The 12719-nt window shown below is 36.6% G+C and overlaps 1 protein-coding gene and 1 long non-coding RNA gene across 6 annotated transcripts in view; one reads left to right on the forward strand and one right to left on the reverse strand.

Moving 5' to 3' along the window:
- Positions 1-11368, forward strand: part of LOC136877550 (uncharacterized) — a 74555-nt gene extending 63187 nt beyond the window's left edge. Inside the window, exons 3-4 of one of the 2 annotated variants that reach the window (XR_011018604.1) lie at positions 7494-7636; positions 7728-11368. This is a non-coding gene — a long non-coding RNA (uncharacterized lncRNA). Of the gene's footprint in view, positions 1-7493 lie in introns of both variants that reach the window. The other variant, XR_011018603.1, reaches the window with a different exon arrangement.
- LOC136877549 (protein IMPACT-B) overlaps positions 1-12719 on the reverse strand; it is a 105387-nt gene that overhangs the window by 63083 nt on the left and 29585 nt on the right. The window lies entirely within an intron of this gene.

Genomic DNA, 12719 nt, shown 5'->3' on the forward strand with positions numbered 1-12719 from the left:
TTTGGGGATCATTGTAAGTACCTAGGTGTTAATATAGGGAAAGATCTTCATTGGGGTAATCACAAAAATATGATTGTAAATAAAGTGTACAGATCTCTGCACATGGTTATGAGTGTATTTAAGAGTTGTAGTAAGGATGTACAGGAGAGGGCATATAAGTGTCTGGTAAGACTCCAACTAGAGTATGGTTCCAGTGTATGGGACCCTCACCACTATTACTTGATTCAAGAACTGGAAAAAAATCCAAAGAAAAGCAGCTTGATTTGTTCTGGGTGATTTCTGACAAAAGAGTAGCGTTATAAAAATGTTGCAAAGTTTGGGCTGGGAAGACTTGGGAGAAAGGAGACAAGCTGCTCGACTAAGTGGTATGTGACAGATGTTGATTCCTATAGGAAACTTTAAATATTTGTCCCGAATGAGAATTTTTGAAAATGAGACAAAGTCACTCGTAGTGCATTAACACTGCCGGTGGCTACAAGTAGCCTATGCAGTGGCCTCCACGGTATGCACTAGCCATGCGTCTTGGTAGGTGTGCTATTTACCAAATGATGAGCCCAACTTAGCACACAGGGGCGAAACGCTGGCAACCAAGAATGAGTTAGCTGAGAAATTTATAACGTCCAATAATGGACCAACTACATTGGTATTATAAGGGGTATGTTCCGAGCTGTCAGTGGAGAGATGGCGTGGAATGACATCAGTAGACGAATAAGTTTGAGTGTGTCCTTAAAAGTAGGAAAGATCACAATCTATATATATAAAATAAGAGTTTTGTCTGTACATTGCTCAGAATTTGAAAAGAATGGTATTTCTGTATTGGTCATGTCCACAGTAACAAGGAAATGCATTTTTTACTTTTCCGTAATTTCTGTCTGCCTGTCCGTCTGTATGTATGTACACGCATCACGAGAAAATGGCTGAAGAGAATTTAATGGAAATCGGTATGCAAAGTTAGGAGGTGAGCCACTACAATCTAGGCTATAGATCATTTTATTCAAGCTGAATGAAATGGTAGTTTAGGGGAAGGCCTAAAATGTAATTCTCAAATATTTATATTATTTGTGGTCCTATCAATAAATACTACATAACTAAATCTGCATATAATTAAATTTCTGATCATTTATGTCTTATTCATTTTTACCGTACCGGCAATGATAACACAGATATTCATGAATTTGTATTTTTGTTGCTATGTTCATGTCAACGCCGAGCCACGAGAAAATGGGTAAACAGAATTTAATGAAAATTGGTATATAGTGTCGGGGAATAAGAAACTACAGTCTAAGCTATAAACAATTTTATTCACCCTGGATGAAATTGTAGTTTAGGGGAAGACGCCTAAAATTTAATTTTTAAATACCATTTTATTTGTCCCGATCGAAAAGTACTACATAAAAAAAGTAATAGAGAATACAATTTCCGATCATTTATGTTTTATTCAATTTTACCATACCGACTATGATAACAGTGGTATTTCAGAGTTGGAAGGAAACTAAAGGTGAAGGCCTACAATATTGAAAGCGCATAACATTGATCAACAATAACATTACATTAACCACTGTTTGTTGTGATGTTCTTTGTCTCTTATGCTGCCAATCAACTCCGATAGATGGGATTACTGCTGCGTACCAAGTGTAACAGCCTGACTGAATATTGGCGGGAAATAGATGGGGAGTTTGTAAACTTTCTTCTTTAGCATTTCAATCCTCTGGTTCATACATTTTCTGATACAGCTGGTACGTAACACACTGGTTTATCATAGTATTCCAGCTATTCGATCCCTACTCTGACGGGCTGTTTTGAAAGAGCAGTGCGCATACCTAAGGCAGAGGCTCAGTAGTAGCAGTAGATTTAGGCCTATTCCAAATTATAGCAGCATAATTCGCTAAATAACTCAAAATTCAACCCTGAAAAGAGTTGTTTCTTAAGAAAATCTTCTTCCTCTTAACTTTTATTATTTACCGGGCGAGTTGGCCGTGCGGTTAGGGGCGCGTGGCTGTGAGCATGAATCCGGGAGATAGTGGGTTCGAATCCCACTGTCGGCAGCCCTGAAGATGGTTTTCCGTGGTGTCCCATTTTCACACCAGGCAAATGCTGGGGCTGTACCTTAATTCAGGCCACGGCCGCTTCCTTCCAACTTCTAGGCCTTTCCTATCCCATCGTCGCCATAAGACGTATCTGTGTCGGTGCGACGTAAAGCCACTAGAAAAATAATCACTTTTATTAAATTCTTCATTCATATTATTCCAAATTACTAGTGAAGAAGGGGTTTCTGCTTTGGCTTGGAGGAATAATTTGCCTCCAAGTCAGATAAATTTTTCCGCCGCCAGTGTAGTGAATTGAGATTTTCCGACTCATCGGGGACTCCTAGGAAACAAATAGTAAAAGGGCACATAGTTTTTGACCTGGGACTCTCCACTATTCAACTCTCCTCCCCCCCCAAGACGAAGAGTGTTCACGCATCACGGCTGTCTGCTGCTTGGTCGTTCCAACTCTGGAACTTTGGACTGTTAGATAAGCAGCATAGTACTGTTCATTAAAAGTGAGAAAATGTGTGGTTTTTCATTTGATTGAGTATTTCATATGAAAGCATTGCTTTTAAACGCGTCATTCCTACTGACGTCATTGTAATAACCTATGTTCATTTCAGTTGGGAAAACCACTATAGCAATCTTTCTGAGGATGTAAAAAGGCAGATGGAGAGTGAGTTTCTGCCATTATAATAAAAACTCCCAAACCTGATTGTGACTGATGATAGGCAAGCAGGCCTACCATTACAATGAAAATTCCCTAACCTAGTCTTCATGTGAGAAAATATGTTTGGTGAATTCCCCGTCGTGTTTCTAGGGTAACGTTAAGAACTATGCAATTTAATACAATCTTGCTAAAACGTGTACACTACCTAACATATAATTCGGTTTACACTGTAGGATTCCGTAGCGAAGCACGGGTACATCAGCTAGTATGAAGATAAAGTTGAAATTCAAGAGGACAAATTGGGGCAAATATTCATTTATATGAAGGGGAGTTAGGGATTGGAATAACTTACCAAGGAAGATGTTCAATAAATTTCCAATTTCTTTGCAATCATTTAAGAAAAGGTTAGGAAAACAACAGATAGGGAATCTGCCACCTGGGCAACTGCTCTAAATGCAGATCAGTAGTGACTGATTGATTGATTGATTGATTGATAGATAGATAGATAGATGGATAGATAGATAAAGAAGGACCCCACCAAACACAAAAATAAAAGAAAAACTGAAGGAACACATGGTTCATAATAAACGAAAAATAAAAATAAAAATTAGTCCAGATGAACCCAAGATACCCAACTTTAAAGTCTCTCCCAAAATCTACAAAGAGAATTACCCCGTTAAACCTATAATAAAATGTTGGAACAGTCCCACATTTCAACTATCTACATTTTTACTTAAACATCTACAAAAACACATCAAATCAGAAAACAATAAATCAATATCAAACTCTTTGGAAGCCATTTCCAAAATACAATCAACGGAAATAAACAAGGACACTATAATGGTATCGAATGATGTGACCAACATGTATTTCAACATTCCTGTTAAGGAGACCATAGACTTAATAGAAGGAAAGTTAAAAAACCAAGATAGGCAAAGTCACATAGAAATTAATGAATGATAAATTTATTAAGTCTAATATTAGACAATAATTACTTCACTTTCCATGGGAAGTACTACCAGCAAAACACAGGTTTATCAATGGGGAGTCCGCTATCTGGTTTCTTAGCCAACATTTATTTAAATAATCTTGAGTAACCATCTTGAATATACGTCAGAAGGAAATAAAATTATGGGTCCGTTATGCTGACGACATGATAGTACTTTTAAATGGAAACCTAATTACCCCCGAAACACTTCTGGGTTGTTTAAATTTGCTTGACAGCAACATTAAATTCACTATGGAAAAAGAAAGCGATATACAGTTAAATTTCTTGGACCTCGCATTAACAAAAAACAATAGGATAGATTTTGATATTTTTAGGAAACACACACAGTCCATCACCACCATAAAAAAAAAACTCCAACCACCCAGGAACTCACAAACAAGCAGCTTACAAACAGCTATATTAATACATTATTAAAAATTCCCATGAGTACTGAAAACAAACTGAAAGAAATTAGAATAATAAAGCAAATGGCTACAACCCACAAATGATAGACAAAATTATACATAAAAAAACGGAAGAAAAGAAATCTCTGAATGTAGTCAATTTGTAACATTTACGCATTTTGGAAATCAAGTTTTTAAAATCTATAATATAAGAAATTTCAACTCAAAACAGTACTTAGAACTAGAAATAATGCACATAGTATCAACAAACAGTTGTCTACACCAATTCGGGAGTATATAGGCTCACTTATAACGACTACAAAATGTTTTACATAGGAAAGATTGGCCGAGCCTTAAATCAAAGATATCAAGAACATTTCAAGGCAATAAAGTACAACAAATATTCAGGTTTTGCCGAACACATTTATAACAATAACTTTTTAGGGATCGGAAAGGACATGAAATTAATTGTTAAAGATAATTATGGATTTGAACTAAATACCTGCGAAAACATTGGAATATTCCTGGCGCAGATAATGTAACCTGATAAAATTTTAAATGAAACAGTCGCAAGTAACATATTGTTCACAACCTTGAGGTGACGTATAATCATGTGCTTCCAGCGTCCCCCATACTCAAAGCTGAAGGTTTGTCTAATACTAGATCACGAGGATAATCCAGCCCTTCCTATGGCATGTCATATATATATATGTGTGTGTATTTTTTTACATCATTATTAAGTTTTATATGTATTGTGTGCATACTTTTACACTTTTTCTTATTTTACAGTTGATCTCAACAGGACTCCATTTTAACTGTTTTAAAACTCAATGTGACAACACACTCGTGTAAAATCAAATATTTTATAAATAATTTCAACGAAAACCGGTTCTGAAATAAAATTTAGTGTGCTGATACGACTGTATATGACTAATTATAATAGTAAGTACCAACATCCGCACTGTTAATAAGATGGCTTTGATATTTTATAATGATTATAACACATTATTAATTTGTTATGAAAAAATGTTCTCTTCTTTCATTTCTAATCTGTTTTACGGAACAGCATTCGACGAGTATTACTAATAGACCCTGATTGACTCTGACATCGCCTTCGAAAGGCATAGAATCTCAAGGATAATATAATAAAACCACCTATTCAATACTTTCCACTTTTAATGTGGTTTGAATCTACATGAATTTATGTAGACTTATCAGGTCAGGTACATGTTTCACCCATTATTTGGGCATCTTCAGCTTGTAGACAACCTTTAAGTCAAGGTTTGGGACCTTTTTAACCATATATATAGTGTCTGTCTGTTAGGTCATCAGCCCAGAGGCTGGTTGGATCCTCAAATAGCACCACCAAAGGTTATGCGGTTATAAGGAAACCCCAAAAACCAATGACAGCACCAAAATGAGGCGTACTAGGCAAGATGAGGAGTGAGGTAGTTTGCCATTGCTTTCCTCACTGGGTCAGAAAGTTCTATTGCAGCACGACTGACCCTATGAGCAGCACCTTTCATAACACTCAGATGCACTAGTCATGCTCTGAAAGTCATTACTCAGCACTACCCATACCCCAGCTACTCCCATATTGTCACAGCCATGGATGTTGACTGGGACTTCGGTGGAAGCTACACTTTACTCTGGCCTGTGCCAAGAGATGGATGCAAAAGTACTGTATCCATCAAGAAATGACAGCAGGCAGATATATATAGTATAGTACACAAACGTTAATAATTTCTTAAGACTAACATGCCAGGATAATAATTTTCAAAATGTGAACAAAACATAACTGTGGGAATTAATGTTGTTTTAACACAATTAAAACTTGTCAGTCCTATTCTATCTAACTTAACATATGTCTAAAACTAATATGGTTCTTCCTCTATCATAAGTTTTGGGTAAAGAGGATATTACAAACTGGGGTTCATTTGACCCTCCTATATCACTTCATGTTCATGACGTACCATAACTAATGTCAGAATGTGTTGTCAACAACAAGTGGAGATTTAGAACTGATTGTTAGTTGTAGCCTGGTCAAGAATGTTATGAATGTAAAATATAAAATAACGGTGTTTCATACACAGTTAAAACTTGTCAGTCTTGTTCTATTTATCTTAAAAATATGTTCAAAACTAAAATGGATCTTCTTCCTCTAACATGAGTCTTGAGAAAAGAGGATTTTGATACTGGGGCTTATTTGACCCACATATTTCATTTTCAGTTCCTGACGTAACTAATGTTGAGATGTGTTGTCAAATACTAGTGGAAATTTAAACCTGATTGTTATATATAGACCGGTCAAAGACATTGTTTTGAACAAAACTGTAAGCGTCTTGACTTCAGGTCTTATGTAACGACAAGGAATTGTAAAGAGTACAATATTAGGCTGTTTCTTAGTTTTAGGCTGCTGCTTAATTGAGAAGGAACATCCTAGATACTTGATACAGTCTTGTATGAATATCATTCCCGTTGATGTGTTGCTTGGTCTTAGGGAGGGATCTTAAGATTATCTGTACTGAAGTAAAAAAGTAATTTTAATTAACAATTTAGAGCACGCGTTGTGACAAAATGTATTAAACTAACACCGCATAACTGTAAAATGACTGACTTGTTCAAATCGTACTAGGTGGACCTGTCTGTTCCGGCAGCGCCTATCTTGTTGACATTTCTACTCCTGGTGTTGTATTGGTGTGGCAATGGAGGGGCAGGCATGGAGGGAGAGTGGGGGTATACTGGTCTATGGGCGGATGTGCTATTGCTGGAGGGGAGTTTCTAGAAGCGATATGGGCGGGCTTAACATTTAGCATGGTGGACGAAGCATTTGAGTGTGGAGATTTCAATAATTGAGGGATTTTGTTTTGATCTGAATTCACGATATTAATTAATCTAGGTGTTAATTCGTACAAAGGATTTTTAATTCCATTGACATTGTTAAAATTTTTATTTTTATTATAGGTCTGGTCCAAAAAGATGTGTAGATTTTCCAGTTCGTTCATTAATTTCCCTTTCCCTTTACCTATGCTTCTAATGATGGTAAGATCTTTCTCTATGGAGGTAAAGTGATGGCCCGTTTCTTTCATATGTTGGCTCATCGCTGACCTATAATAAAAAAAATCAAAATTTTAACGATGTCAATGAAATTAAAAATCCTTTGTACGAATTAACACTTAGATTAATTAATATCGTGAATTCAAATCAAAACAAAATCTCTTAATTATTTAAGTCTCCACACTCAAATGCTTCGTCCACCATGCATTTTACTGTGTAAGATGCTATCTTATAGATACCTAAATAATTGTATCGCCTGCCTTTTAAACCAAAATAATTTTGCTGTTATATTTCAAAGTTCTTGTTGATGAAGTGTGACTATATAGTCCTTTGCTGTTTTGTTTCAGAGTTGCACGGCGGCAATGAGTTTATTTCCGTCACTAACTCAGATGAGTCGCAAGCTATTGCAGCGCAGGAGATGGAACATATCATACTGTTGGAAGATATACCAGCCCATACTGAGGTTGTAGAAAGTACCTGTATTGAAGAAGTAAGTGAAGAAAACTTACATTAGTCCCTTTAACATATGTTAAATGTCAGCAAGCAATAGGCCTACACATCTTTGTTTCTTCTATTTCAAGTTTCTGATTCCAAATCAATAGGCCTACAAGATGATCTGCACACTGCTCTTGCTTCCACCTCAAAAACAGCTACTGAAGTCACAAAGTCAAGGTCGCCAAAGAGAAAGAAGACTGGGAAGAGTGTACTTGACATGAAGAGAGTGTTTTATAAAAGAAGATTGGAATGTTTAGAAAGTGAGCATAAGATGAAAATGGAATGATTACAAGCTGAACATAGGTTGAAAATGGAGACCTTAAACCTCGATAAAGAAATGAAACAGTTAGAAATTTTAGAGATAAAAAATAAAATGAGGCCTGGACAAGGAAGACTGAGTTTAAATAGTACAGTGACATTAATAGGGCAAGTATTGTAAAATAAATAAATAATTTTTTAAGCTTTTGTATTTAAATTTACCTTCTTTGTTGTAGATATACTATTGCAATTATTAGGTTAGTCGTACAACTGTATTATGCACTTTTCACAATAGCTCAACTGTATACTTTCCTAAATATTACATTATTAATAATTGCTATCCTCATAGCATTGTTCTCTCTTTCATGAACGTTGTTTGCAGCATGTACTGGAATTTCTTCATATGCTTTTCTTGCAGCAAACAAAAGTGAAGGAAAAACTGATATCCGACTTCCCTCTTCTTCTTCTTTTTTTCATGGGGCCTCTAAATATTAGTTCCTAATTAGCATCGACCTCTTAAGATCTTCTGCTACTATGTTTTTCCTTCATTCCCGCCTAGATATACCTGATCCCTTCACAAAGCTGCAGGCTGTTCTTATTGGGTCTTCTTGGATTTTTTCTCTCTGTTCACCTGGTAGTCCTAGCTGGACAGTCTGATTCTACCCAGCGCCTCACGTTCGAAAAGTATGTGTTCAGCTGATCTTTCTCCGATTCCCAGGATAGAAAGATGGTTTGATGTAGCTGAGAACAAATAGCTTTAGCAGTTATATTCATACATCTTGGAGGTAACTTCCTGGTTGTGTTTCACTTCAGTTTCTTTAATAATCTATATTTAAGGCTGTGCGAGTTATTAGCCCGCAGCAACATGAGTTTGGTGGTGGGGCTGCCACCCGAGGCTCCAAGCTTGCTGTTTTCTGTAGGGGTTGTCTCCCTTAGCCTCTGAAAATCCCTTTTCACCACAAGGCAGAGTTTACCCTTACTTCTTTAAACCCCACGGGAAGAGGGTTTGCCTCATCTTCCAGCTTTGCCATTCCAAAGGCGTCCTTTTCCACCGCTTCTGCCTCTGAGGACTTCACCAGAGCCCCGTTAGCCGTCACTTTCAGAGTTCCTGTAGGGCCTTCACAGCCACCATAGTGGTCATGGGGCACACACAGATCCCGCTGTACATCACCCCTACAGGCAATCCCCCACTTCATGCCATCACTCACCTCCCACAATGTGGATGAGGGGTTGGGCTTAAGAGAGACAGTAATTTCATTAGGTTGGAGCAAACAAAAATAAATGTCCTTGTAATACACATAAGTGGAAGGATAATGAAAGAAAGAGCGGTTAGTAGTATATGAGACAAAATAAGCCTGCCTGAGAAAGTAAGTTCCATTCTGTAAATAACTAACTTGATTTTATTTTTAACCACTGTGTAAATGACTGAATACGTAGTAGTATACACATGAGTACTATATTTTAATAATTATTGACTTCATCGCATGTAAGTACATATTTTATATGAGAAGCACGGATTCTCCTTTAAACATTATTTTTTGTGGCACAGTTGAAGTCCTCAGCTCAGGATCAAACTGTACTGGAACAATTAGGAATGGTTTGTTAAACATGTGCGTACGTAGAAACAGAGTTTTATGTCACTAGTGTTAACGGGTGCTGTCATCAATGTACAAAACCTGAACAGTTGTATAGAATATATTAGAGATAATATGTAAATAACCCTCAATCCTGTATCTTCCATGTTTCTAACTAAAAGTAAAAATTAGTATTGCCCTCATAGCATGAGAATGTGGTTGACACACCTTAAACCTTGCAAGCTCGACAAGTACAAAGTATCTACTATGTCTATGATCTGCTGGACAACCTGTTGTTTTATGTATTAAGAAATACTAACATAACGTAGATATTATGTGCTAGTTACATAACATTAATACATTTTTGAGTCATTTGCACTCCAAATTAATATGTAAATACTGTAAACCTGTTTATTTAAATGATAAATCATCATTACTGTCAGCATAATTGCGTTTGGATTAGTGTGGAATCACATGCGAACACTCTATTCCACATGACATCACAAACCTGTATGGTACTACACAGCAAGTGAGTGGTACGCTCCGGAGTTAAATGGTTATGAACGAGCAGTAGAACATGACATTCAAAATATGTCGCACCGACACAGATAGGCTTATGGCGACGACGGGATAGGAAAGGGCTAGGAGTAGGAAGGAAGCGTCCATGGCCTTAATTAAGGTACAGCCCCAGCATTTTCCTGGTGTGAAAATGGGAAACCACAGAAAACCATCTTCAGGGCTGCCGACAGTGGGGTTCGAACCCACTATCTCCCGAATACTGGATACTGGCCATACTTAAGCGACTGCAGCTATCATGTTTTGAAATGTAATATGCTTATAAAATTTGTTTAATTGCACTAATCTACAGTATTACAAATTATTTCAATGTGAAAATATTATACAAGAGTGCAATGCGAACATACCAACAAGTTTGTCTTTTCATAGCATTCATTATTATTATTATTATTATTATTATTATTATTATTATTATTATTATTATTATTATTATTTAATAATAATTTACTACCTTAGTCCTTTCATTCCGTACTGCCACTTCTCACTGGATGTGAGGAGAGAAATTAGAAGGTGTCATTCTCAGTCCTGTATTGCTGAATGGGCCTGTCTTACTGTCAGTACCCAACCCTTGTTATACTAAGGAATGACAGTACATTTCTAACATGCCTTGTGTGCAAAACCCCTTTGTGCTGGTGCTGTCATAGCTAGATGAGTGGTGTATAGTAATTTTCTATGTATCATATAGATGCTGTATGTTATGATAACAATGTTCACCGATGAAGAATTTTTTTTGAACTGTAAAAAAAAAGGAAATTGAAAAGAAGATTTAGGTACTATAAGATAACTATAACAACTAAAACTCTAGCAAGCTTCCATAAGATGTAGGGAGTGTAGTATTTTTTTTTACCCGATACTGTTACGATGTTTAATGAAGCAAACACATAATCTGTAAGTATTTGAAGTTAAATTATTTAGGGAGGAAAACATTGCTGACCTGCTATACTCGCTTGGGGTGGGGAATAGTCAAAAGACTGATCTACAAAAAATCAATTTATGTTGTAGTCCTTCATTCAAAATCTCTGTCCCACAAGTTATTTCCTAATGAATGTGCTGACTCAAACAATCCTTCCTCCACGACTCAAATTCTAAATATTACAATCAGTGAAAACAACAGTGTTTGCTTCATCAAACGAAAGCTCTGTTTGTTTCTTGCTAACATAAAAAACATGGATGTAATGTGTGTTCTGTGTGCAATAGTCTAACTGTGCATGTTGTGTGCTCTAGATGATTGGTTTACGTGAAAGGAATGATAAGTTTACATTTTTGTTGAGTTGTTTTGTAACAAAGTGTAATGTACCCACATATTAAGTATAAATATATCTGCAGCAGTTATTTCATACTTTTTTTGACCTTGTACCTGCCTGGTGAATCAAATTATATTTTGTAATGAACTGCTAGAATGAACAAGCAACAAATCAAAATATGTACAGGAGGCAGTGGCGGTGCGTGCTATATGTTCAGTGGTTCAGTGAACCCCCTAGAAATTAATAAGTCTATGTAAAATGGTATATTACAGCCTGTTCCTTTAATAAGCTCTGCATATCCACGCACGTAGCGGTATTTTTGACATCAACACTCTGTTGCTCTTCGGAACCAGCGGAGAGGTTCAATTTCAGGACTGCGGTAGCGGGGCAGTGAGACGTAAGGAGGGTGCTCAAGGCGAGGGGCTGTGAGGAGCAGGGAAAACATAGCCCAGGAATTGCTGGCGACTGGACCAGCGATAGACACGAGTTACATCGAGCAGTTCCGAAATTAGCCGAAGCACTGTTAGAGCGCGCGGTTAAAGTTTGCCGTATGCAGTAGACAGACCTTGCCGTATGTGGTAGGTTTTTGAGGGGTTTTAATTTGACGATTTTGCAGTTCTGATGTAATTAACCACAATGAGCCAGAATATTTAGTAACTACGTTTTGTATAGAATCAACAGGCGTTCGTAGCCTGTCTTTTTGTAATTAATGAGTCGTTTCATTTGTAAGTGGTGATGGCCATTATTGTTTTAAGAGGAAATACAACTAGGCAACCATCTATATATAAAATAAGAGTTTTGTCTGTACATAGCTGAGAATTTAAAAAGAATTGCATGTCTGTAACGGTCGTGTCCACAGTAACGAGGAAATGCACTTTTTCGTTTTCCATAATTTCTGTCTGTCTGTATGTATGTACACGCATCATGAGAAAACGGCTGAAGAAAATTTAATAAAAATCGGTATGTAAAGGCTGAGAATAAGTCACTACAATCTAGGCCGTAAATAATTTTATTAACGCTGAGTGAAATGGCAGTTTAGGGGAAGGCCTAAAATTTAATTCTCAAATATGTATGCTATTAGCGGTCCTATCGATAATTACTACATACCTAAAGTTATATAGAATTAAATTTCCGATCATTTATGTCTTATACATTCTTGCCGTATCGAATATGATGACAGAGGTATTCGTTAATTTGTAATTTTGTTGCTAAGTCCATATCATCACCGAGCCACAAGATAATGGATAAACAGAATTTAATGAAAATCGGTCTGTAGAGTCGGGGAATAAGAAACTACAGTTTAGGCTCTAAATAATTTTATTCACCCTGGACGAAATGGTAGTTCAGGGGAAGGCGCCTAAAATATAATTTTTTGTATGTTCTTGGTCGTATCGAAAAGTACTAACTTATATAAAAAAGTTATAGA

This window comes from Anabrus simplex, chromosome 7 (genome assembly GCF_040414725.1).
Source record: "Anabrus simplex isolate iqAnaSimp1 chromosome 7, ASM4041472v1, whole genome shotgun sequence".
Classification (NCBI taxonomy): Eukaryota; Metazoa; Arthropoda; class Insecta; order Orthoptera; family Tettigoniidae; genus Anabrus; species Anabrus simplex.